Source organism: Vicugna pacos, chromosome 4 (genome assembly GCF_048564905.1).
Source record: "Vicugna pacos chromosome 4, VicPac4, whole genome shotgun sequence".
NCBI lineage: Eukaryota > Metazoa > Chordata > Mammalia > Artiodactyla > Camelidae > Vicugna > Vicugna pacos.
Genome location: NC_132990.1, coordinates 56,349,237 through 56,371,387, shown reverse-complemented (window position 1 = coordinate 56,371,387; position 22,151 = coordinate 56,349,237). Strand labels below are relative to the sequence as shown.

The 22,151-nt window shown below is 42.8% G+C and overlaps 1 long non-coding RNA gene across 1 annotated transcript in view; it reads left to right on the top strand.

Moving 5' to 3' along the window:
• The window catches only part of LOC116280330 (uncharacterized), a 284,498-nt gene that overhangs the window by 218,233 nt on the left and 44,114 nt on the right, over positions 1-22,151 (top strand). Inside the window, exon 4 of the long non-coding RNA XR_012072152.1 lies at positions 4,437-4,556. This is a non-coding gene — a long non-coding RNA (uncharacterized lncRNA). The remainder of the gene's footprint in view (positions 1-4,436; positions 4,557-22,151) is intronic.

Here is a 22,151-nt window from a genome sequence, read left to right as displayed (position 1 = left end):
ATCTGCTCCCCAGTGTGAGAAGTAAGGACACAGAACAGTATCCAAAGTCCCTGCTCTCCCCTTTCATACCTCATTCTCTGCTTCCCCCTGCGCTTTCTGGCTCCCGATGTGAGATTTTCATCACCGCAGTAGAGGTCATGGAGGGAACGGGCTAAGACCATGTTGGCAGAGCCGGGCTGTCTGGGTGAGAATCTGAGGCGTGCTGCTCTCATGGCCTCGAACAAACTACTTCACACCTCTGAGCCTCGGCTTCTCTACCTATAAGATGAGGGTACTAATTACACACCTCACGAGGTTACCGTGAGGATCAAATGTCAACACGTACGAAGTGCTCAGAAGAGCGCCTTCTTAAAAAGACTAAGTGAGGGTCAGTTATTAATTGCCCTGGTGATCTCAGTGGCATTTCTGCTCCAAAGCATCGTCCCTGGCTGTGACCTCTTCTGGGATTCCTGGGTGGCACTGGACCACAGAGGAAGTCTTCTCCCACCCTGTCTACCAGGGGACCAGTGTCCTGTGTTTCCCTGTCACTCTGAATTGTAACTGTCAGTGCACTCCTTGTCTCCCGAGCAGAGTAAGGACAACACAACATCAAGCTGAGTCTTGTTAACCCTTACCTTTCCAGGGTGTGGAGCCTGCATGTTCCACAAACTTATGAAATAACTGTTGAGTTAATGCATCTTAGAAACAGCAAAGAAAGCCACAGAGGGAAATGGGATTCCTTTTAGATGACCCTGGATGAAAGATGGTTTTCCAAGGTTACCCTTTTTCTGGGAGTTTGGGGGAATAAGCAATAGGACAGACTGATAGGTCTTTTGGAAGATTTTTTCTTCCCTGAGTTACAGGCCTTGGCCACACCGAACACTCACATCTCTCCAGTGTCCCTGGGAGGACGGCCACACTTGCCTCTTTCTGTGACCTTGGTTGTCCTTCCTGGGACTGGGGGACCCTTTCTTCCTCACCCTGCCTGCCTCGGGACAGTGCCAGGTTCCCCAAGGTCTGAGGGCTCCTTCTGATGGAGAGGTCATTGGCTTCTGATTTCTTTGAGTTGTGGAGGTGCCGTCAGTCTTTGGACCTCCAAATAGGAAGGAAGGGGCCTCTGGGAGCCAAATAAATTAGATTATAGCCCACCTGGGATTACAGGCAGTGTGCAAACTGGCTCAGGCACCTCCTAAGACGCTCGACTCAGAGGCAGGATTTGCGGCACTGCCGGGCCAGGCTGACCTCTGCTCTAACCAAAAATGTGGCGCAGTAACAGGCACCCCGCCCCCTGAGGCGCTGCCCTTCTCAAGCCCAGGTCTCCCAGGAGCAGGAATTTCTGAGCGGCTCGGCCTCGGCTGGAGGGCCCAGGAAGAGGAAGCTTGGTGCTTCCGCTGAGAGGAGACAGGCCCATGTGCTGGGCCCCCCAGGATCCGGAGATCTGCTCCGAGGTTCTCACACACAAAGGAGGCTTGAAGGGCGATGCCATGCCTGAAAGTTCTTTCCATTTCTTAAAAATCGAGGAGCGTCAGCATTTGTTCTTACGACCAGCTTATTTCTTGGAAAGGCGGCCAATGATCAGCCTGGGAGTTGGATTACAACCGAAGCTTTGGTGGCCCTGTTTTATGCTGCTTTAATCAGGGAGCTGGTGTTTACGGTTTCTCTTTCTACCTGGGGAACCTGGGAGGAGGCAGAAATGCTGCTGGGGGTGTGATTGGTAGTTAAGGGTCCTTTTGTCCGTCAGGCTCACTTTCTAGTCCAGCCGTCACCCTGCACCGCTTTTCTTTGATGTAACTAGCCCTCAATTCCCGCATTTGCAAGGGAGGAGGGGCAGGGGGTCTGCTGTGGGGGCGGAGCACAGGGGGAGCGGGGAGCGGCTGCTGAGCATCCATTAGCCCAAGCCTGTCCTCAGGGCCCACTGCACAGAGCTCACCTCTCCTTCCTCCCTGGAAGTTCTCTGCTCTCCTGAGACGGGGGGGGGGATATGTGAGAGCATCTCCTCGGCTCACTCTTAGGAAAGGGTGACCAGCACTGGTTTTCTTCCTCCTCTCCAAAGAGATGGGAGCGAGGAGGCTGTCTTGGGAATGAGCGAGCAGCTTCTGCAAGTTTTATGAGATTACATGAAAGCTCTTGCTCTGAGTAGCAGAAGCCCTGAGTTACTGTGATACTTTGCTTTCAGCATCCTCTAGATCAGGTGTCCTGCGAGCCAGATGTCGAGGCTGAATAGGTGGGGAGTTTGCACAAAACAACGGACTACTGTCCCTGGGTAACACAACCCCTGTCACTGTGAAGAAGCTCTGGAAAGTTACACTTGATGTTTTAACAGGTCAGGCTTGATTGCCTGCCTGCTCGAATGCAGATGTGTCAGACTCTCCGCGAGTCTGTTCCTAAAAAATCAGGGCCCAGCCCAAAGCTAATACACAAGAAAAAATCAGAAAATAGCGGTGACCTGAGCTGAATTTGGGCTTTCTCCTCTGTCGGAACTTTGGGAATTTGAATACAAAAGGCGAACAAGAATGACTTTAAGAGTCTTTGCAATATTCCAAGTGGTTTCTGCACACATACCTCACTTAGGCCTAGTTCGGACAGTGCACTGAGTGAACTTTTGTACTTTCAATCTGCCTTGGAACTGGACTGAGTCAGGGGGCCTCAATTTATGTCCTAATTCTGCTGTGTAACTCCAAATCAGTCACTTACCCACTCTGAGCCGCGCAGAGTTACTGTGAGACCCCAATGGGATCATGTACGTGAAATCCCTTTGTAAATGGTAAATCACTACAAAAGCAAAATACTAGTACTGTTATTAATGTAATTAATGTACAGTAGATGCATGAAGGAAAGTAATTTTCACTAGGAACCAGAGGTAGAGAAACATCAAGTCCTCATATATTCTGGTCAACTTGAATCAGACTGTAGTTTAATACACTGGAGCATAATATAGAAATACCTTGCTATAATTTAAAGAACATACACGAGACACGACACCCTGTGATAACAGCATGAGCACAGGACTTAGAGATGCAAGTTAACACGACTGCAGGAAACCCAGCCAGGTCTCGAGAACTGGGAAGCCACTTAGTCTTCTGTTGCCCATTGCCCTCCCCGGGACCACATGGTCCACATCTCCTCTTCTTCCTGCTTATCTGCTCCATTCTCCCTTCAGTGGACAGGCTTTCACTGCCGGATTCTTGAGCTTTGGTCCCCATAACCGTTACTTACATGTCCCCATGGCATAAAATCTGGAGTCATCTCTACACTGCCCCTTCTCAGTGCTGCCTGAATGACGTCTCCCTGGGAGCGACACTGTGATCTGCTCAGCCCAGGTCAGATGGATATCAGTCCAAATGACCTTGGCTGTGGGTGAGAGGGTGTGTGGTCACCAGGGCTGTATCCTACAGGCTGTGGGCAGGGTGGTATCTTTAAGAGGATGAGTGGGGCTGGAAGGAAACAGAGGGCTTTTTCACAATGCCACTGGTGATGACACTGGCCTTCCCAGTCTTGGGAGCTCTGCTGCCTAAATCACAGTTCAGTGCTTCATCATTTTGCTTCCCCTTTCCCAATCAATCTGTAAGGTCCTCAGGTCAGGAGCTCATGGGTTATTCTCTTATGTAATCCGCACAACATCCAGAACCAGGCTGGACACACTGTAGGTACTCAGTGGGGACTTACTGGTTGATATAAACCGTCATCCTCTACATGCATACAGAATTTCACAGTACACATAAGACATTCTTCTGTATCAGTCCACTTGACCCCCACCATCATCCTGAATCATGATTACTCCCACTTTGCAAATGAGACACAAGCAAGGCACAAGGCTCGGGAGTGGCAGAGTCTGAATCTAAGTTTCGACGTGACGTACTCTAGGTGCCTCTACAATAACTAAATGGAGAAGTACAGGAAGCAGTTAGATCTAGAGAGAGGAAATACTTCATATTTGGATATCACCCACATATAGATTATATATGTGTAGAAACAATTGCAGTGGACGCGATGTCCCAGGATCTCTGTGCAGAGTGAGAATCAAAGAGAGCCCAGAACAGATGCCTGAGAAACCCCAGTGCTGAGCAGGGGAAGAGAATATATGGGAGACACAGAAGCAGCATCCTGGTGGGAGAGAAACCAGGGTGGGCCGTGTTTTACGGAAAGCATGGGAAGGAGCTTCTTACAAAGAGAGTGACTACCAGGGTCAAATGCTTCCAAGAGACCAAGTGAAGATAATAACTACAGGACGCCCTTGGCAACTGCAGCAGGAAGACACTCAGTGACTGACCAGCAGAGTCAGGGCAGTGGGAGGGGCGGGAGCCAAGCTTCAGTGGGACGGATGGGAAGGGAGTGGGGGTGAGAGGAGGAGGAACAGTGCCTTTAGTCAACGCCTTCATGAAGTGTGGCCATGAAAGGGGAGGGGGAGTCAGTACGACTGTGGGTAGGGTTTCAATGAATTTTTATTTTTTTTAAAGATGGGAGAACTATGAACTCACGTAAAGTCTGAAGGAGCTGGAAGAGGAGGAGTGATGTGAAGATGCCTGGGAGGTGGCATCATGGTGGAACAAGACCCCGAGGAGCCGAAGGGAAGAACGGTAGGTCCCGGTGGGATACGTCCCTCAGCTTAACAGAAAGGAAGGAAGAAAGGATGGACACGCAGGCTGGTAAGTGTGCTGGGCTGCTGCGGCCACAAGAGAATTTTTGCTTTTTTTCTCTGTATAAATGAGAAGCAAGGACATCTGTTAAGAGTAAGGGAGGTGGTAGCTCAGGTGAGCGGAGATGATTTGGCTTTGGGTTTTGATTCTGTTTTTTTCTTGACGTACAGTTGATTTGCAATGTTGTGTTAGTTACAGATGTGCAGCATATGATTCAATTTATATATATATATTTTTTTTATATTCTTTTGCATTATAAGTTATTCCAAGATAGTGAATATAGTTCCCTGTTCTATACAGTAGGACCTTGTTGTTTATTTAATTTGGCTTTGTTTTTCAAAGTGCCCACTGACTTCTCTACCATCTCTTTGCCCAGTTTCTACTTGTCCTTTACTTCACTCTAACTCATCTATTCGTTCATTCATTTACTCATTCATTCAGCAGTTGGGAATCAATAGCTGTACAGCAGGCCGTGGGAAGTGTGCGAGAGGTGAAACACTTTGGGCAGTGGGGAGGCACAGGATGACTTATTGTGGCTGCAGAGGAACGTAAACTTGACTAAACTTGACTTGACTTGTGGTAGGACAGGCCCAGTGACCTTGGCCTCTGGAATGTGCACATTAACAAAGTGTGCCACATAGCTGCATCCTGGTTAATCTGATTACTAGGCATAAAGACATTTCACAATCCACGGGTTATAGTCTTCCTTCCTCCACCCCTGCAGAACCTAAATCTCCCTTCAAGCATGTGGGTTCCATTTGCATTCTGGCACAACTCCCTGTGACCCCCCACCCCTAGAAGGGACGGCTGATTATCCCCCAGTGTCCCTATGCCTCTCCTCCATGGTAAGGGAACTGAGCTAGGTCCGTGGCTACCCAGGTAAAGGATGCTTTTCCCCACCCTATTCAGGGTTAGGTAGGACCACTTGCCTAAGTTCTGATGAGCAGAATGTGCAGGAGGGGAGGTTGGTCACTTCCAGGTTGGCCCTGCAGGGAAGGGGCGTGCCCCACTTCTCCCAGCGTGCCCTCTGGCTGGCTGGAATGAGGACGAAGTGGCGTTCAGCTGATTGGGATGGCGCACAGGAGGGAGACTGGGCCGATACCACAGGCAGAAGCTGGGCCTCCTTGTCAAGCTCTTCATTGACTAGGCAGGACTTTAGAAGCAGTGGACCCTCTATGTGGGGTCAGCAGGGGCCTTGGATGACTAAGGGTCTGTGAGGCGGTTCCATTTGGGACAGTGGTGGTTGCGAGTCAATTAAGCCACAAGTTGGGAGTTTCAGCAGGAAGAGTAGGAGGGTCGCTCGGTGTGTCTGCACACACAGTCTCACTGGGTCCTCACCCCAGCCTTATAGTGCATGTCATCATCTTTATTTTATAGACTGCAAACCTGAGAAGGGGAAACTGGGGTGACCAAACGTGCAGCTATTCAGCTGCCCGCTGGGGTACATGCTTCCATGGAGCGCTGGGCTCTGTTCCTTCCCTCCTACCAGGAGGCTTCTTGCTCCTGTGAGGGCCCCAGACTACAAGGAGCTCAGACACTTTCATCAGCCCTGTGGCTTAGCAGGAGCGAGAACGCTGTCTTCCCGTCCAGACCACAACATCCTGTGGCCATGTGTCCATCACGCACGGACGCCTTTGAGTCCCTCCCGGTACAGTGTTGATAGGGCCATGGGGAGGGGGGAAAAACAGAAATGCCCCCAGGGCAAGAACCCTTTACAGCGGAGCCAGGTGCTATAAATTTCTCCAAACGCATGGCCCTTCTCCACACATGCACATCTGGAATGCCGTATTACCCCTTCCCTCTCCAACCCCCTCTGCAGTGATGACTTCCTGGATGGAGCATTTTAATGACTTGCCATTATAAATAATACACTCTACCCTTTCTTGTAAAAAAAAAAAGCCAGAGGTTTCTGCAAAACCAGCAAATTACTCCAAATCATAATTTCATCGAAAACACTGGGAAAAAGAAAAAAAACCCTTCATACCCCGAGGTAGGAAAGGTTTGGGAGATTTATGTCTTTCCTTGAACACACAGATTTATAACAGTGGATAATGTACATTCATTTCATCCATATTTATACCTGAATTGATGCGGAGTCTGGTCTCCATTACTTTAATCTATGTAACTTGATCATCAGAAATCTGAACCATAATTTTAACACGTATTACAAAGAGTTTCTTTTGGGCTTAAAGGAAAATGACGGCAGAGAAGAAAAGCCATTAGGAGCCAGCTGCAGTCACTTACTCCTGGTCTGCGCTTCCTTCTGCGGTAGTGTGGGGCCCCCGCCCCATTTCCCACCCCGTACCTTCCGGGACACACATTCAGTCCCACATTGAGCCCCTGGCACTAGCCGTACCACCACTGGAGCGGGGAGAGAGAAGCATACGCAGGGCGGCCGGGGGGAAGTTCATGTAAATCAATCTCTGATGTCATGGCCAGCCCCGAGCTCACACGGGGGCAGTGGGTAATGGCCGGTAGTAGCCTCTACTCACTTAGAAGTGAAAAAATGCAGGGTCTGATCAAAGCTTCCCTCTGACAGACAGTGGAAATTAAACCCAGATACTCGTTCCCAAACACCATCACTGGCACTCAGCACATGGTTCCTGTCCAACTTCTGAACACCAAACACTGGCCTGGCTTAAATGCCAAGTGCCTGTCCTTGGACTAAAGCCACGTGGTGGATTTTTGAGAGATCTGGGCCCCAGGATTATGTTGGGCAGAAGATGAGGGAAACAAACCACTGGGGCAGCTGTGTGTCAGAGGCCTCTCTCAGGTCACCAGCGCTGGGATTTCCAAAAGTCAGGTGAGCACCACGGGGCAGATCTTTTGTCTGTTCTGTTCACCGGTGTGATCAGGGCTGGCACTTTGTAGTCCCGTGATAAATCTCTGTTGAATGAAGGGCCTTCATTACAAACATTCCCGAGCTACCAACTGCATTGTGAGTAGATACTGTACAACAGCAAAGGATGAAACCGAGGAGATTTTATGAAATTAGGAATGCGGTTCGAAGGGAGCAATAAGCAATTCAATCTCGTACTTTCCATTCTCGTTTTTCCAAACTCTTCCATTTTTATTTTAATAGGACATCACAATAATGTTTCATAGTTTAGAAATACATGAAGATGTTAAAGCATGATGTCATTCAATGCTGTGACATAACTGTAACTCAGACCATGCCCATTTCACGGATGAGGACGTTGAGAAGCAGAGTTTCCATAATCTGCCTTATGCGAATGGCTCACAGCAGGAAGTGCTGAGCTTTGAGGATTGCCGCCTTTTGCTCCCTGGCCCTGTGTCCTTTCTCAGACTCTATGCCACAGCGGTGTGTTCCCAGCAAGGGTAAAGGGCAGAGTGAGAGAGGGGGGCCTTTTTGGGGTGGCTGGAGGCAGCTGATCTGGCCCCGCTTAGAACCCAGGAAGAGGCTGCCAACCCACAAATCACCAGGGCTGCTAAGTGCATTTCTCTAGAGCCTCCTGAGGATGGCTTTAGATTTGACTGTGCCTCAGGGGAGCGAATTCCAGCTGTCTGATCCTTGAAGTCAGATAGGACAATAGTTCGGCTTCATGTTTCACTGGTGAAAACGGATTTTTTTAAAAAGGAAACCCATCTCTAAAAAGGGGATTAATAAGAGCTTTTGGTTTATTAGTCTTGTGTATTTTTTTTTTACTGTAGGAATGCCTATAGATATGCACATATATGCATACATACAAACGCATGTATGTACATATATACATATAACATATGTAATTTATATATAACTATAATGTCTTTAAAATTATAACTGAAATAATTATTGCCTTATAGTAGGAGAAGGCTTCCAACTATCACCTGCCCTCTAGACAACTGGGCTTCTTCAGAGCCCCCAGGAAACGGGGGAGGGTGCTAAGTTCTTACATTTCACACTGCAGGCGCTGTTAGAGGCGTGCAGTGAAAGTTCATAACAGTCAGCACCACCATCTCCAGACTGTCTCTCCTGTTTATAGAAAAAGACACTGAAGGTCAGAGAAATTGTGTCTTGGCTGAGGTTCCACATAAGTGAGCAAATTTGATTGATTTAGGATCTGAGCCCAGGCGTGAGTAGCTTCACAGCTTATGCCCCACCCAATGTGTTCACTGTTAGCACATTTCTACCAGTTGCATCTGGAAAACAGGAGTCTGAATCCTGAACAATTTAAAATTTCTCTAGCTACTACTCTTGGATAGCTGCTGCTGCTTCTTTCTTCTTCTTCTTTCTTCTTCTTCTTCTTTCTCCTTCTCCTTCTTCCCTTTTTTAAAAATTGAAGTACAGTCAGTTACAGTGTGTCAATTTCTGATGTACAGCACAATGTCCCAGTCATGCATATACATACATATATTCATTTTCATATTTTTTCATTAAAGGTTATTATAAGATATTGAATATAGTTCCCTGTGCTATACAGAAGAAACTTGTTTTTTTAAAATCTATTTATATATACAGTGGCTAACATTTGCAAATCTCAAAGTCCCAAATTTATCCCTTCCCACTCCCTTTCCCCCGGTATTGTTTACTATGTCTGTGAGTCTGATTCTGTTTTGTAGATGAGTTCATAGTGTCCCCCTCCCCCTGCTTTTTTTTAAGATTCCACGTATGAGTGATATATGGTATTTTCCTTTCTCTTTCTGGCTTACTTCACTTAGAATGACCATCTCTAGGTCCATCCATGATGCTGCAAATGACATTATTTTATTCTTTTTTATGGCTGAGTAATATTCCATTTTATAAATATACCACAGCTGCTTTATCTAGTCATCTGTTGATGGACATTTAGGGTGTTTCCATGTCTTGGCTATTGTATATAGTGCTGCTGTGAACACTGGGGTGCATGTTTCTTTTTGAATTAAAGTTCTTTCCAGATATATGCCCAGGAGTGGGATTGCTGGATCACATGGTAAGTCTATTTTTAGTTTTTTTTTGAGGAATCTCCATACTGTTTTCCATAACAGCTGCACCAAACTGCATTCCCACCAGCAGTGCAGTAGGGTTCCCCTTTCTCCACAGTCTCTCCAGCATTTATCGTTTGTGGACTTTTTGAATGATGGCCATTCTGCCTGGTGCAAGGTGATACCTCATTGTAGTTTTGATTTGCATTTCTCTGATAATTAGTGATATTGAGAATTTTTTCATGTGCCTATTGGCCATTTGTATGTCTTCATTAGAAAACTGCTTGTTTAGGTCTTCTGCTCATTTTTGAATTGGGTTGTTTGTTTTTTTTAGTATTAAGTTGTATGGGCTGTTTATATATTCCAGAAATTAATAAGCCTTTGTCAGTTGCATCATTTGCAAGTATTTTCTCCCATGCTGTAGGTTGTCTTTTTGTTTTGCTTATGGTTTCCTTTACTGTGCAAAAGCTTGTAAGTTTAATTAGGTAACATTTATTTATTTTTGCTTTTATTTCTATTGCTTGGGTAGACTGCCCTGGGAGAACATTGCTAAGGTTTATGCCAGAGTGTTTTGCCTATGTTTTCTAGGAGGTTTAATATGTCTTGTCTTATATTTAAGTCGTTAAGCCATTTTGAGTTTATTTTTGTGTATGGTGTGAGAGAGTATTCTAACTTCATTGATTTACATGCTGCTGTCCAGCTTTCCCAACACTGCTTGCTGAAGAGACTGTCTGTTCTCCATTGTGTATTCTTGCCTCCTTTGTCAAAGATTAATTGACCATAGGTCTGTGGGTTTATCTGTGTGCTCTCTGTTCTGTTCCATTGATCCATATGTCTGTTTTAATGCTGATACCATGCTGTTTTGATTACTATAGCTCTGTAGTATTGTGGGAAGTCTGGGAGGGTTATTCCTCCAGCTTCATTCTTCTTCTTCAATATTGTTTTGGGAATTCTGGGTCTTTTGTGATTCCATATAAATTTTAGGATTATTTGTTCTACTTCTGTGAAAAGTGTCCCGGGTAATTTGATAGGGATCTCATTAAATTTGTAGATTGTCTTGGGCAGTATGGCCATTTTAACATTGATTCTTCCAATTCAAGAGCATGGGATATCTTTCCATTTCTTTAAGTCATCTTTAATTTCCTTAATCAATGTTTGTAGTTCCCCATGTATAAGTCTTTCATATCCTTAGTCAGATTTATTCCTAAATATTTTATTATTTTGGATGCAATTTTACAAGGGATTGTTTCTTTACTTTCTTTTCCTGCTAATTCATTGTTAGTGTAAAGAAATGCAACTGATTTTTGTATGTTAATCTTGTATCCTGCTACCTTGCCAAATTCTTTTATCAGCTCTAGTAGTTTTTGTGTGGAGCTTTTAGGGTTTTCTATATATAGTATCATGTCGCTTGGATAGCTTCTTTAAAACGTTTTCTCTTTTCTTCCCAGCTAGATACGACCTTTTCCCCAAATTATGACTTTATTTCAAATGTATGGAAAACCTTTGCCCTCATTGTACTTGACCGGGGCACTAATCTTGTGAGACAGACACGGCAGGTACTGCTGTCACTCCATCACTCCTGAAGCGATGAACTGACCTTAGGAAAGACTGGCAAACCAGCCAAGATCAAACCGTGAGCCTGAGCTCACCACACACTAATTTTGTGACCCAAACTCCGGCCTAACACCCTGGTTCTTAGAACCACACTACTTTCTTCCACTCACTGCAGCTGAAAGGAGGACAGAATGTGTTACATTTCTCTTAATCATTTTTAGGTGACTCCCGTGGGCTGATGAACCTGCAAGGTTTTCTTGTGCATTTGCTGTGTGCCCAGAACTGAGCTGGGGAGTCAGATGACAGAGAGCTGTGGGTCACACAGCCCCTGCCCTCAAGGGATGAAGGACGGAGCTGGGAGGGCTAACGGAAAACACCTGTGTTATTTGGGTACAGGCTGGCCTAGTGCACTCTTAAGTGTCCGTGCAGCCAACCAGGTGTCCTAGGTCTCCACTTCTCCTGAGGCTTGGCTCTGAGTCATGTTCAGGCCAGAAACCCCTGCACACAGCTGCGCCCACCTCTGCCACACCTGCTGGCACCTGCAAAATGAGGACATCTGGTCCTGCCCTGAATCTCTTCGCTGACACCAGGCCTAGCATCTCTCTCCCCCGTCTTACCCCCACCGAACTTCCACTTGACTCTTCCATCCCACTCGCTGGATTTGGACTTGACCACAGTACTGTAAAATTTTCATTAAGTCATGATTGCAGGCCAGGCATTGTGCTAGATACTTCACACTTGCTCTCTCTCATCCCCACAACAGCTATGGGAGAGAGGAGAAATTTGGTCCCCATTTTGTTAACATGGAAATGGAGGCTGGAGGCAGGGTGATGGAAACTGCCTGAGATCACAGCAGGCAATCTGAGCCTGGAAGCAAACAGAGACATGTAGACAAGCCTCACCTACAGGTGATGACTAAGTGTTTTAATATTAAAAAAAATACTTCCATAAAGCAAATTTAAGTATGGCTCCCACATTAGAACATTCTTGGAGATGCATAGGTCCAGAAAAATATAAAAGAGGCAAATGAACACATATTTTTTAATGTTGCCAGAGGAGGATTTAAAAAACCATCTTTAGTAGCTCTCAAGTACTTCAACTAAAATACTTCCATTATGGGCATTTACTCTATGCCAAACTCTTTACAAGTAAAATCTCACAAACAACTTCCCATTGTATAGAAGGGCAGTTTGTGCATATATACACATACATGTATGTTTTTATAGATGCAAATATGTATGTGTACATGTGCATTTAGTGTGTAAGTGAAATACACTGTCCAGGCTCAATCTTGAGACCATAGAAATGGGATTTGAACCCCGCTCTGGAGGCTGTCCTGCCTGCAGAATGAGGGGGGCATGGCCCACTCATGTCCTAGCGAGTCACGACAAGGGGTGGATTTCAAACGAAATGCTCTGAACTCCCTGAAGGAAAAAAACACTGTTGGGATTCTAACCACTAAATCTTTGCTTCTTCACTTTGCTTGTGCATTGGAATCTGCAGGGAGTTTATAAAATTCTGACTTGGGGTTCCACTCCCAGAGATTCTGACATGATGGCTCTGAGGTGTGTCCCCCACCAGAGGACTTTTAAAAGCTCCCCAGATGATTTGAATGCACCCCAAAGTTGAGAACCGCAACTCAAGCCAGCACTCCATGTATCAGTTTCTCACTGCTGTTTTGACAAATAGGCACAAACTCAGTGGCTCAAAATCAGACACGTTTATTCCGTTCGTTTCTGTAGTTCAGAGTTCCAATGTGAGTCACACTGTGCTAAAATCCAGCTGTGGGCAGGGCTCTGTTCCATTCTGGAGGTTCTAGGGAGAATCTGTTTCTTGCCCTTTGAAGATTCTAGAGGCTGCTTACATTCCTTGCCCAGTGCCCCCCTGCCTCCATCTTCAAAGCCAGCAACATCAGGTCATGTCCTTACACAGCATTACTCTGACACCTGCCACCCTTTCCCCATTTAAAGAGCCTTGTGATTACACTGGCCCCACCCAGGTTATCCAGAATAATATCCCTATGTTAAAGTCTGATGATTAGCAACCTTAAGTCCATCTACCTAATTCTGCTTGGCCATGGAAGGTGACGTGGTCACACGTTCTGGGGATGAGAAGTTGGGTATCTTTAAGGGCCATAATTTTGCCTACTACAATTGACTAGCAGTTTAAAAACAACAACAGGGTTTCCCTTGTATCACAGCTGCTCACAGTGGGGCAAGCCAGTGAGCAGTGTGTTCTTTCACAGAACAGTCAAGTCAGAGCTGCCGGGTATAGGAAAACGTGTCCCTTCTGTTCCCCTCGCTCTCCTTTCCCACTGCTAAGAAGAGCAGTGAGAGCCTGTCATTCTCCGGGCTTCCCACAGCTGCTGTCACACCACTTGAAAACAGAGCCCAGGTGACCAGCGTTCCCAAGGCATCCTGGGATGAGGCAATATGTGAGTCTTACCATATGCTCCGGTGGGTTCCGGAAGACGCTGCGCAGGTGTACGGCATCCGGGCCAAGCATGTGGAGGGTGGCAGATTCACAGAGGGGAGGTACCGTTTTCAGTTTACTGGAGGGAGACGTAGGAATAACAAGAGCGCTGGGTGTATTTGCATCTCTCATGCTTCCCAGTCATCTAAGAAATCGAGGACGGTTCTGGTTTTCATTCTGAAAATCCAAGAAAATGCTTTGAACACTATGCTTGTGCTGATTTAAAAATTATTCTCCGAGTTTGCCAACATTCACAATCCATCAATTATCAGGATGCAGAAGCCTCTAAATATTTATAATGACAGCACTATCCTTATGTGAAGTTATTATGACAAGAAGGGGAGGAGAGCTGTTTAACCTCCGTCAAGGTGTGTGTGTCTGGTTATGTGTTTTCTGTACATCAATTTAGGATTCCGATAACGAATTTGCAATATACAGTTGTGTCTCGATGACAATTTCATACAGAGACCACTGCGCTTACATATACCTGAGCATCTTTAGTCCTAAATGCATTTATGTCTACATGTGCCTTTTAAAATTAAATGTATCATCTCTGACGGTGGGTGATGGGAAGAGAAGAAAAGCCAAAGTTAGATGCATCATATTCCACGAACAACCAAAGTTGAGTTAACTGACATTGGCTCCGAGGAATTCATCTTAATCAGTGTTATTGCTTCTGCTCCCGTAAAAATGAGTGATTGGGGCACATCAAATATGCTATCACGTTTTACCCCAAACTAAGCAGTTTAGATCATTTATTTCCATAAAATGACACCGTGCATCATATGTCAAGCTGGCGCATTTTCTGTGTGACTGACTTTAGAGACCGAGTTGACAATCTAAGTTCTAATTATTCGCACCCTCCTCCGTCTTATTACACGGACGACATGGGACTCTCCCAGAGGAGTGTCAGGAAGGACGTTATGTGGGCTGATGGGAAGCAGCTGAAAAAGAGCCATTGGGCTTTTTAATGCAGTTGGTGCACGGTGGGGAGAGGAGCTTCCCTGATTGGAAGGTTCGGGTGTGTTCCATCTGGTACTCCTCGAGCCTTTCATCAGTGCTGCGTAAGGGCGAGCAGGGGCACAGCTGGTGGGAAGGTGTCTGTCTGACAGGCCCAAGGCCCGAAGCTCCTCTCCCTCCGTCAGGTCAGATGCTCATAGGGGCCTTGAACCAGCCACCTTCAATTTCAGGTCAAAACGCAGGTGAGCTCCCTGGTGTGGTCAGGGAGTAAGCATGACCTCCTCGGTCAGTCAGGTGGTCTGGGGTCTGCACCGCAGGACTCCCGCTTCCGTGACCACTGCGGGTGCATCAGAACATTTAGTTGAACCAAAGGCTCGTGTCGTCATTTGAAATGAGATGGAAGTTTAATCGTGTAAATTCCAGTGCTTCAGCGAGATGTATCTGGGAGATTTCGGGAGGGATGACGCTTCCATCTTCCACCACATCATCTACACTGTGTGTGGATGGAGAAAAGAAAATGATAAAGAGGCAGCTGGTTTTATGCTTCTGATGGCTTTTTAAAAAATGGACTATACCTGCACAGAACACCTCAACTAGCATTTTCTCATACATTGGGTTTTTTTTTCCCCCAGCCTGTCTTTCTTAATGTTTTAAAGAGCACAGAGCTGGAGTCAGACTGCCTGGATTGGAATTCCAGTGCTACCACCTACTACCTGTGCAATCTTGGACAAGCAACCTAACCGCTTTCTGCCTCACTTTCATGATCCACGTCATGGAGATAATATTAACTGCTTTGTAGGGTTGGTATGAGAATTCAATGAATTGATGCATGTAAAGCATTCAGAAAAGTGCTTGCCACTTAATGTTTGTTGTTGTTACTATTTTCAGAATGATGTTCATTTTTATTATTACTACCTTCCCTTCCCTTGCCTAGCTCTGCACTTAGGAGTTCATTCATTCCCACTGGGAAGGGGTTGTTTCAGAAAGGAAATCAGAGTCTCATTCTGGTCTCTGAATTTCAACGCCAAGCTCTCAGGGAAATAGAGCAGAGTGAAAAATACAAACCAGGCGTCCTGCTTCTGAGACTGGAACTGTGTTCTTGAGATGGGAAAGCAAAAAGAGTGGAGGGAAAGGTAGGCGTAGGAGACAGGAGTAGGTGCCTGGAAGACATCTGGCCCCCTGACTTCACTCCACAACCCTGTGTGGGGCTGAGGGCCAGTGGTGGAAGGAATGAGATGAACCCCAGAAAACCTGTGGAATGCAAGAGCAGAGGAGAAGCATGCTTCCTTTCAGGGTCGGAGAGGCAAGACCCCAAAGATGGAGTGGCCGTGCTGGGTATCCAGGCAGATGAGGCTGGGAGAACCTCACAAAAATTCAGAAAAATTTTGGAAATGCTCTTTCTCTTACATACTGGAGTTTATATAGACCAAGATTCATACCCATTATGTGTAAAAGGAGTTATAGAAGAACTGTTTTAAATTGATGACTGGATGAGCTATTTATTTTCAATTTAAAATGATTTTCTTAAATTACATAGATCTCTGGACCATCCACATGTGGAACTTGGTAATCCTATCTACTGAAACATCATTGTTAAAACTTACTGTGTAACAGTCCAAATATAGATATAAAGAGAAATACAATGGACCCTCCCCCACATAAACACTTCCTATTCTCAACAAATATCAATTCAGAGTAACTTTTGTCAACCCTCCCACATAACTCCAACCCCCAAGCCCCTGCATTGTTTTGAACCAAATACAGACATCTTACTATTTCTTTAGTTCAGTAAGTATCCCTAAAAATAAGGATTCTTTTAAAGAACATAATTATACGTTGTGTTCATTAATATTCATAAATATTTGTAATCGTTCTTTAATATCATAAAAAGCCAGTGTCAAATATTCCTAGTTATCTCATCATACATTTGTTTCTACAATGTTTTGTTTGAATCAAGAGCCAAACAATATCCACACATTTCATTTTTATGAGTTTCTCAGATCTTTTTTAAGCTATAGCTTCTCCTCCCTCTTAGGTTTTCCTTACAATTTATTTGTGAAGAAATCAAGTCATTAGTGATATTCTGTAGTATTTCTCACATTCTGGATTTTGTTGATTGTCAACTCTATAATAATAGTTAACATGTTCCTCTACTACTGTATCACCCACCCCCCCAAAACACTGATAAGTTATATCCAGAAGCTTGGTCTGACTTACGTTGATGCTTTGGCAAAAAATACTTCATAGGATCTATTTTGTAATTCCAATAGGAGGCACATAGTGTCCACTTTTCTTTCTTGGTATGTTAGTAGCCATTATAATTACCTAGATCCACAATTTACTAGAGGTTTGCAAAATAGTAATTTTTTAATTCTTCCTTCATTTGTGAGCTTGGATATGTTTATAAAAATAAACCACAGGACATTTGCTTATCCTGAGGTTGTATAGGAAAAGCAGGTGGAATACTTGATTCTTTATTACCAGCTTTCAGAAAAATGAGAACTGATTCTTCAGCATACTTCAAGGTTGCCACTGACTTTTCCCCCCTCTGTTTTTACTGAAGTACTGTTGATTTAGCATATTAGTTTTAGGTGTACAACATAGTGATTCAGTTTTTAAACTTATTACAAAATAATGGCTGTATTTCCCTGGGATGTACAATGTTATACATAGTAGTTTGTATCTCTTAATCTCACACTCTTATCTTGCCCTACCCCTTTCCTCTCTATTGGTTTGTTCCTGTATCTGTGAGGCTGTTTCTCACATTATATACATTTATTTTTTTAGACTCCATATATAAGTGATGACATAAGAGTGTTTCTTTCTTTGTCTGACTTACTTCACTAAGCATAATACCCTCTAGGTTCATCAGTGTTGTTGCAAATGACAGTGTTTATTCTTTTTTATGGATGAGTAATATTCCATCATTGTCTGTGTGTGTTTCTGTATCACATCTTCTTTATCCATTCATCTGTTGATGGACACTTAAGGTTGCTTCTATATCTTGGCTATTGTATGTATCTTTTAGAATTAGTGTTTTTGTTTTTTTCTGATACACACACACACACACCCAGGAGTGGAACTGCTGGATCATATGGTACTTCTGTTTTTAGTTTTTTTCAGGAACCTCTGTACTGTTTTTTATAGCAACTGAATGAATTTACATCCCCACCAATGGTACATGAGGGTTCTCTATTCTCCAGATCCTTGCCAACATCTGTTATTTGTGGTCTTTTTTCATGATAGCCATTCTGACAGGTGTGAGGTGGTATCTCATGGTGGTTTTGATTTGCATTTCTCTAATAATTAGAGGTATTAAGCATCCTTTCATGTGCCTGTTGGCCATCTGTATGTCTTCTTTGAAGCTGTTCAAGTCTTCTGCCCCCTTTTCTATTGGGCTGTGTGTGTGTATGCTTTTTTTGTTTCTGTTTTTGATAGTTATAGGAGTTGTTTATTCATTTTGGATATTAACTTCTTATCAGCCAAATCATTTTGCAAATATTTTCTCTCATTCAGTAGGTTGTCTTTTTGTTTTGTCCATGGTTTCCTTTGCTGTACAAAAGCTTTAGTTTACTTAGGTCCCGCTTGTTTTTTTTTTTTTAAATATGTTATTGCTGGTTTTTCACATTTCTTTTGTTTTCACATTCTTCTTCATTATAGGTTACTACAAGATACTGAACATAGTTTCCTGTGCTATATAGTGTAAACTTGTTGTTTATCTATTTTATATATAGTAGTTAGTATCTGCAAATCCCAAACTCCCAATTTATCCCTTCCTACCTTCTTCCTCTCCTAGTAACCATAAGTTTGTTTTCTGTGGCTGTGAGTCTGTTTCTGTTTTGCAAATAAGTTCCTTTGTCTTTTTTTGGATTCTACACATGAGTGATATCATATGGTATTTTTCTTTCTCTTTCTGGCTTACTTCACTTAAAATGACAATCCCCAGGTCCATCCAAGTTGCTGCAAATGGCATTATTTTATCATTTTTTATGGCTGAGTAGTATTCCATTGTATAAATACACCACAGTTTCTTTATCCAGTCATTTGTTGATGGACATTTAGGTTGTTTCCATGTCTTGACTATTGTATATAGTGCTGCTGTGAACATCGGTTGGGGGGTGGTGCATGTGTCTTTATGAATTAAAGTTCCCTCTGGGTTATGCCCAATAGTGGGATTGCTGGATCATATGGTAAGTCTGTTTTTAGTTTTTTGAGGAACCTCCATATTGCTTTCCATAATGACTACACCAAACTACATTCTCACCAGCAGTGCAGGAGGGTTCCCTTTTCTCCACACACTCTTGAGCATTTATCATCTGTAGAATTTTGAATGATGGCCATTCTGTCTGGTGCAAGGTGATATACCTCATTGTAGTTTTGATTTGCCTTTCTCTGATAATTAGTTGTAATGAGATTTTTCACCTGTCTATTGGCCATTTGTATGTCTTCATGGAGAATTGCTTATTTAGGTCTTCTGCCCATTTTTGGATTGGGTTGTTTGGTTTTTTTTAGTATTAAGTTGTATGGGCTGTTTATATATTCTGGAAATTAAGCCCTTGTCTCATTTTTTGCAAATATTTTCTCCCATTCCATAGGTTGTCTTTTTGTTTTGCTTATGGTTTCCCTTGCTGTGCAAAAGCTTATGTTTAATTATGTCCCATTTGTTAATTTTTGCTTGTATCTCTATTGCCTGAGTAGACTGCCCTGGGATAACATTGCTATGATTTATGCCAGAGAATATTTTGCCTATGTTTTCTCCTAGGAGCTTTATAGTGTCTAATGTTTAAGTCTTTAAGCCATTTTGAGTTTATGTTTGTGTCTGTTGTGAGGGAGTGTGCTAACTTCATTGATTTACATGCAGCTGTCCAGTTATCCCAACACCATTTGCTGAAGAGACTGTCTTTACTCCATTATATATTCTTGCATCCTTTGTCATAGATTAATTAATCAGGAATCTGTGGGTTTAGTTCTGGGCTCTCTATTCTGTTCCACTGATCCATATGTCTGTTTCTGGACCAGTACCATTCTGTTTTGATCACTGTACCTCTGTAGTATTGTGGTAAGTCTGGGAGGGTTATTCCTCCAGCTTTGGCTTTGGCAATTCTGGGTCTTTTGTGATTCCATATAAATTTTAGGATTATTTGTTCTGGTTCTGTGAAAAATGTCCTGGGTAATTTGATAGGGATTGCATTAAATCTGTAGATTACTTTGGGCAATATGGCCATTTTAACAGTATTAATTATTCCAATCCAAGACTTGGGATATCTTTCCATTTCTTTAAGTCATCTTTAATTTCCTTAGTCAGTGTTTTGTAGTTCTCTGCGTATAAGTCTTTCACTTCCTTGGTCAGATTTATTCCTAACCTTGGTCAGATTTATTCTTAAGTATTTTATTGGTCAGATTTATTCCTAACCTTGGTCAGATTTATTCTTAAGTATTTTATTGTTTGGATGCAATTTTAAAAGGGATTGTTTCTTTACTTTCCTTTTCTGTTATTTCATTGTTAGTGTAAAGAAATGCCACTGAGTTCTGTATGTTAATCTTGTATCCTGCTGCCTTGCCAAATTCTTTTATCTAGTAGTTTTTGTGTGGAGCCTTTATGGGTTTTCGTATGTATTATCATGTCATCTGCATACAGTGACAATTTTACCTCTTCTCTCCCAACTTGGATCCCTTTTCTTTCTTTCTCTTGCCATGGCTAGGACTCCAATACTATATTGAATAGAAGTGGTGAGAGTGGGCTTCCTTGTCTTGTTTTAGATTTTAGCAGGAAGGCTTTCATAAATGGGTGTTGAATTTTATCAAATGTTTTTCTACATCTATTGAGATAGTCATACAACTTTTGTACCTTCTCTTGCTGATGTGGTGTATCGCACTGATTGATTTGCTTATGTTGAACCATCCTTGTGTCCCTGGGATGAACCCAACTTGATCCTTTTATTTTTACGATCCTTTTATTAATGAGTTGTTGGATTCTGCTTGCTAATATTTTGTTGAAAATTTTTGCATCTATGTTCATCAACATTACTGGCCTATAGTTTTCTTTATTGGTACTGTCTTTGGCTTTGTATCAGGGTGATGGTGGCTTCATAGAATGAGTTTGGGAGTATTCCCTCCTCTTCAATCTTTTGGGGGAGTTTGAGAAAGATTGGTATGAGCTCTTCTTTGTATGTTTGATGGAATTCTCCAGTGAAGCCATCTGGTCCTGGACTTCTGTTTGCAGGGAGGTTTCACTTCTAGTGATTGGTCTGTTCAAATGATCTGTTTCTTCTTGATTAATTTTTGGTGTACTGTATGTTAACTTGTCCATTTCTTCTACATTGTCCAATTTATTGCCATATGGTTGTTCATAGTATTTTCTTTTTTTTTTTTTTGTATTTCTGTGGTGGTGTAATCTCTGCAGGTTTTTCATATTTTTGATGTTTTTTAACCCGTAGATCTTATTATTCCTTTAATGCCTCAGGTTGGTCCAGAAAAGTCCCTTCACATTGGTTCTTGAGTCCTTTTGACATCACCCAAGTAGTTTTTGATAGCTTTCTTACTTTCTGGTATAATAAGGTGTTTTAAGATCATCTTGTACAGTTTTTGTTATAGACCTAGACTCTATTTCTCCTGTCTGTCTACTCTAGTAGGAAAAGATACTTACATAACATAATTTGTGTGCCAGGGGTGCTTCTTGCTACCAAATTTGCTATTTTTAAGTCTTTTTAGTGTACAATGCTGTATGTTATAACTAACTACATACTGATACGTCCAGTTTCAATGACAATATAGGGATTTTATTTAAATTATTTGATTTTATATTTCTTTTTCTCCTAGGCTAAAAATCTTAGGTCCTTATGACAGTGATTATGTTAAAGTGATATTTATTATATTATATCATATTTACTATATATAAAATACATTGTATGAATAACAGTCAGTATTACTCACAAAATTATTACACCAAATAGTTTCAAACTTTCTTTTTACAGTTTTGAGGGGGTTTGTCCTTAGAGTAGTTTGTCTGTACATCCTTAGAGGGATGTACCCTGTTTTAAATCACTTGAAAATGTTCCTCTCTATAGTGCTATGCTAACAAATTTATATCCAGTTTAAAACATTTCTCTTCTTACTGTTTTAAATTTTTTCATTATTTTATTTTGCTAATTGAGGAAACAAGGTTTATTCAGAGACGTCTAGCTTCTGTCACTACCCCTTTTACTCTGTTCGTTCTCCATTCTCCTTCTTTGCTTCACTTTCAAATTTTATCTTTATATGATTGGTATGAGGATGAATTGAAAGTGAACAGTCTATATTTTAAATATTCAGTAAATGGCAGCTATCATTATGGGAAAGGCAGATGACTAGTTATTGTCTCTGAAGTTTCCAGATTTAAATACTCTCTACCATAATCTCTTGAGTGGTAACTTTTGGTCTTGACAGAACCATGATTGTATAAATAAGTAAACCAACTTGTATATGTAGTAATCCAAAACTACTTCTTCAGAAACATTAATATTCTACTTCAGTGCAGAAGTGTTATGGCTTTCCTCTGGTGACATATAAAGTGGCCAGAAAATTGCAAAGGGTTTGGAAAAAGTCCAAGGTTTGATGTTAGAAAATCCTAGATTCAAATCTCAGAGTTGTTATTTACTAGCTGTTTTA